Source organism: Solenopsis invicta, chromosome 12, assembly GCF_016802725.1.
Source record: "Solenopsis invicta isolate M01_SB chromosome 12, UNIL_Sinv_3.0, whole genome shotgun sequence".
In the NCBI taxonomy this organism is placed as follows: domain Eukaryota; kingdom Metazoa; phylum Arthropoda; class Insecta; order Hymenoptera; family Formicidae; genus Solenopsis; species Solenopsis invicta.
This window is the reverse complement of record NC_052675.1, coordinates 3641201-3647608: the sequence shown is the minus strand read 5'-3', so window position 1 is coordinate 3647608 and position 6408 is coordinate 3641201.

Genomic DNA, 6408 nt, shown 5'->3' with positions numbered 1-6408 from the left:
ACATCTCGCAATCTTCTTCCCATCATATCCCAGACATGTTCAATGGGATTCAAATCCGGGCTCATTGCTGGATGTGGTAACACCTCGATGTTGTCTTCTCTAGCTGACGTTATTCGTCTTCGACCTTGTCCTCTCCTTCGACGAACAACATCAAAACTCTAAACCGTAAACCTATTCCCATTACACTCAAGAAGCAAACGATAGTCGTAACAATGGCTCGTTTGAACGAAATTCAATGTGCGCAAATCATTGCTCTTTTGGAAGAAGGATTAAATCAAAGTTATGTTGCAAGGAGAATAGGTGTTCATCGATCCTCCATCTCTCGAGTTTGGGCTCGTTATCAAGAAACAGGCGGATTTCGTCGAAGGAGAGGACAAGGTCGAAGACGAATAACGTCAGCTAGAGAAGATCGCCGCATCATCAATGAGACAAATCGAAATCCAACAAGAATTGCACGAGTAATTGCAAATACAGTTCTTCCGCACAGACAAATTAGTGCTCAAACGATCAGGAGGCGTTTGCACGAAGGAAATTTGCGGTCGCGAGCTCGTGCTCGAGTGCCAATGTTATCTGTGGCTCATAGACGTGCTCGTTTGCAATATGCACGCACTTATCAGAATTGAATTCTGAGACAGTGGAACAATGTATTGTTCACTGACGAATCACGGTTTTGTCTTTTCCGTTCCGATGGAAGAGTACGTGTTTGGCGTCGTAATGGACAGCGTTTTGAAGAAAACTGCGTCGAGCCTGTTCGAGCGTTTGGTTGTGGCTCTGTCATGGTAAGGGGTGGAATATCGATGCATGAACGCACAAATCTTGTCATCATACCACCTCCTGGATTGACAGGAGAACGTTATGTAGAAGAAATTTTGCGTCCTCACATAATACCCATGCGTCGTCAAATGGGGCGCAATTTTATTCTCATGCATGACAACGCTCGCCCACACACTGCCAGGATTGCTCTTAACGTCCTCGAACAAAACAACATCGAGGTGTTACCACATCCAGCAATGAGCCCGGATTTAAATCCCATTGAACATGTCTGGGATATGATGGGAAGAAGATTGCGAGATGTGGAGAGACAACCAACAAATCTGCAGGAGTTAGGAGCAATATTACAGCAAATATGGCACGAAATTCCTCAAGCCACAATTAGGTCATGCATTAATATGCATGACCGTTTACAAGAAGTCATTCGAAGACGAGGTGGGAATACCTCATATTAAATGCGAGAGCACCCACATTTTTTATGCAACACACACACACGCGCACGCGCGCGCGCGCGCACACACACACACACACACACACACAGCAGAGAGGGTTTGGAGTCATAAAATACTGCAGAAGTGACGAACCGTGGGGTCCTCATCTCTGCTGTAACACACACACACACACACACACACAGCAGAGAGGGTTTGGAGTCATAAAATACTGCGGAAGTGACGAACCGTGGGGTCCTCATCTCTGCTGTAACACACACACACACACACACACACACACACACACGATGTGCGAAATCCGACCAGCAACCTCCCCGTGGTGCACATCGGGTAATGCTAATGCTGACGGTAACTGACCAAAATGCATACATAACTTTGATACATCCTAACTCCTCAAAAAAAAATCGTACGAACCTCTTTTTTTTTAATTTGCAGCGAAAAGTCCAAATTTTACGATGATTATTGTGACATTTGCGAAAAAACTTCGTCCTACTCCGTGGAGTGCGTCAAACTTTGCAAATGTTCGGAGACAAAACATGTCTTTACTTTTAAAAAGACGGCGGAAGGAGGAAAGAAGAAATTCAAAATTGGCCAAATGCATCTTAAAGTAGAGACTTTAAGCTTTAAAATAAAAAAAAATTTTTTCAAGTACGATAATTTTTAACGAAGTTACGATTATTTGAAGTTGTGCGAAATTTTGATATAAATGAGTGTTGCGATAATTTTGTTGCCCAGTGTATATGATAAATATTAATAAACGTTTATCATCAATATTTTTTGTAAATATTATAGAAATATTTTATAAATATTTTATGTATATGATGGAAAAGATTATAAAAATCTTTATCTAAAATATTGTTAAAATATTTATTAAATATTTTCCAAAATATTTATGATAAATGAAGAATAAATATTTACAAAAATATTTATGTAAATATTTATGATAAATACAAATAAAATAATTAGTAGTGGTATCGTTGCGTAGCTTTTCTTATTCTTTTTTATACTGTTTCGATGTATGTATGTACTATCGGTTCCTCTTTACTGTCCTAGTTTACACCAAGCACTTGATACGCGTACTATTATAGTAATTTTCTATTAAATTATCTTAATTTCGGCAATAAATTTAAAAAATAGTATACGTACTAAACTGGTACAATATGAATCAAGATTATTAAATATACTCGTATGTATCATATATACACGCATCGTCAAAAGTAAGATTTAATACAAAGAATTTAATAGAAAGTTACGAGTTATAGTACGCGTATCAAGTGCTCGATGTAAGCTAGGCCACTATCGTAAGTTCCTGGTCTGTTCTTTTCAACTGCATTTGAAGCTAAACTGAAAAGAACATACCAACAGCGTCACGTGAACGATCTGTGGCCGACCGGCGACCGGTGACTGAGCAGCTACTTCCTGTTCCTGTTGAGCCACGTTGAGCGAGCCATGCCAAGGTGTGTCTATATTTATAGAATAGATCTGAAAGCCCTTGAGACCCTTAAGTAAATTGAGTATAATCCATTAGTAATCCTTGAGGAGGTTTAGTACATTAAATAGGCGATGTGTGCCGGGTATATATATTGCTCAAAAAAATAAATTTAAGAGAGTTGTGGCGTCTGAACTTTGTCTGCCGGCGTTTTTATTGATATCTACGCACGAATTAAGTCCCAGAACATGTGGAAGGAACCTTTGAATACCTTTCCCCGCTAACATCTAACCGAGAATGATAAGAATTTTCTATGTATATTAATATTGTAATTATTAAATAATAAATAAAATTAAAATTAATTCATAATTTTTAGTTGGATTCTACTATTCCCAATCAGCAGATAATGTTTTTTAAAATATTTAAAATACACAACAATAAATATTTAAAAAATATTGTTAGCTGATGCGATTTTTAATACTAAAAAATTTTATATAAATTTAATAAAAAAAGTAAAATTTTACAAATCTTTATCATAATAATTAATAAACATTTTCAAAATATTTACCATAATATTTATCATAATAATTAATAAACATTTTCAAAATATTTATCATAATATTTATCATAATAATTAATAAGCGTGTTCAAAACATTTACCATAATATTTATCATAAATATTTTTAAAACGTTTATGATAAATATTTATGATCAATCCAATCTACGGCCTTTATTTACGTAATAATTATGATCAATCCAATCTACGGCCTACATTTATTAAATGTTTATGATAAATGTTTATAAAATATTAAAATAAATATTATAAATATTTAGTAAATGTTTTATAAATATTTTGTGCTATTTGGGATCGTTATTTCAGTCACACAGAAAAATCTCACAATCAATATACAAGAAAATGAGAAGAAAGAGAGGCGTAAGAGAGGAAGTACAGTAACTTTCGATTTAAAAGTGATGCTTAAAGAAAAAGAAGGAGCAAAGAAGTCTAAGCACGAAGAAAAACAAGAACTTCTTCGTCAAAGCATTAGTTATGAACGCACAATGGAAAAGTTGCTTGATAAACTGTAAGCTGTGAGATTGTTTAATTTTGTTCCGTTCGGTTTGCTATATTATATACGAAAAGAAAGATATATATATTTTTAAATATAACATAATAATATAATTTGTTAAATAGCATTAATATACTGTAGATTATAAGATTATTAGAGTATCCAAGAAAAATGAGATTAAGTGATGCAAATGTTTCGAGATCTTTAATGTCATTTTTCTTGGATTGTGATGAAAGGCTGTCATAGTTTTTAATTTTTTAAATCTGCAAAATGTACGTATAATATGGTTAATGCGTTTACTTTAAAAATTTAAGATTAAATCAATTATTCATTACTATAGGTAAATTTAATTATTACTCTAAAATATTTTAAAATATATTTTACTTTTAACTACAATATTTTCGAATATTCCATTGCAAATTCTTTTCAGACAATAAACTAAAATTAAAATTTTCAATAATAAAAACAAAATTAATAAAACACAAGAATATTATTTTAATAACTTAAAATAAGATTATTATAGTTTATCGCGATTACTATTTAATTCTGTGCACAGAGCATCTCAACGCTCATTTCCAAGTCGTTTTTCACTTTTATTTTCGTTTACGATCTGTTCTTGTTGATTATTCACTATTGCTTCCATACCTTCTTGTACGTATTCGCGTATTAAGTCATCATCAAAGTCTAGGTATATATTATGTAAAACACAGCACGCAAGTATCGTTCTGGGTATTAAATCGACTCTGTTCATGTCCAAATATTTTAAACGTCTATAGGTATCGGCCAAATAAAAGAGCAAATGCTCTTTCAATTGTTTGTTTTGTCTGCGAAACTAATGTATTAAAATGTTCTTGCTGTCTAGTTAAATTTCCTCGATTTATATATGGAGTAATACACCACTTCAAATTAGGATATGCTTTATCAGCTAAAATAAATTCATCTTGTGGAAAATACTTTTCTGGATTTTGACGAATCGAATTATAAATATCAGAATTTCTAAAAATTCTAGCATTGTGGACAGAACTATGATAGCCCGCATAACAATCTATTAATTTTAAATTTGCATCGCATATTGCTTGCAGTGTTATAGCGTATTGCATTTTGCGATTTCTGTATGTTTCAGCATCCTTTGTCGTTGCTTTAATAGGTACATATGTTCCATCAAGAGCACCTATGACACCATCAATTCCAGCCAAAGCCATTCTTTTTAAAAAGTATAATTATGTAACATGGAGAATATGAGGTATTTTTAGGCATCTAAAAATCCACTTTAAAAAATAATCATATCTTTGCTTCAAAAAACTTTGAAGAACTTTACAATACGGCGTTTTAACCCTTAAACACACCGATCCTGTAAAATACGGAAACACATTTTTGGGTCTGGGAGACTTTTTCAACTTTGAGAAGCTATATCTTTGATTCAATCAATATTTCTCTACAATTTTTTTTTTTTAAACAAAAGTTCGAAATCTCAGGAGTGTGACTGCACAATCGGCATTAGCGAAAAATAATTCATTGTGAAGTTATAAAAGAAAAATCATTAAGCAAAAATGAGAAATTGGTCAAAAATCCACTTTTCATTCAAAAAATCATATCTTTGCAACAAAAAACATTTAAGGACTTTCAAATTCGGCGTTTTAAAGCTAAAGAGTCACACTTTCAAAATAAAATTTGGCAAAGTCATTCTTTTTAAAAAGTATAATTATGTAACATGGAGAATATGAGGTATTTTTGGGCATCTAAAAATCCACTTTAAAAAAAAAAATCATATCTTTGCAACAAAAAACTTTGAAAAACTTTACAATACGGCGTTTTAAAGCTAAAGATTCATATTTAAAAAAAAATTATATCATTGTCATTTCTATTAAAAAATTCGAATTCTAGTTGACCAAAAACGTTGATCAACCATATCAATCGAAAGAGGAGATTTCAAACTTTTTTTACGTCTTGGTTCAAACCTCCTATCTCATTCCGTCTTCACATAGTAAGCGTTCAAAACTTTATATGGTCTCTCAAACCCACTTACGTGTTTAAGGGTTAATATAGCTGTATCAATCTTATTTGCGTCATATTATATATATATATACATATATATATATATATATATATATATATATATATAATATGACGCAAATAAGATATATATATATATATATATATATGTATGCACAGTTGGGTAAATTAATATATGTTTTACCTAAGTTTTAAGTTAAAATTAATGACATATAAAATTAATTTAATTTAATTTATATTTTATAAATAAACAGATTAAAATAATATTAGGTATCTCTGACAAATTTATATTATGTGCTCACAAATTTTACCCAGAATCGTTCGTAAACTTCGAGTCATTCCCCGATACCAATGTGTCCCTACCAGTGATGCCAGAGATGCCCCGCACTCGCGCATGTGCAGAGTTAGTAGCGCCAGTAAAGTATCTAAACCGTTCGTGAAACTGGCGTTTTTAGTCATCCCAAAGAAAAATAGAATTATGGACATAATGTATAAAGACATAACTCTTAGTAATATAATCTAATTAAATTAAAATAATTAATTGTGTGGCTAAATTATAACAAAAAGATATTCTAACTAATGACTCAAGCGCGCAAACCTCATATCCCCCACAGCGTTATCTATAGCTACAATACTGCTATCTTAGTTGTAAACCAACGCGCATGCGTAAGTGCGGGGC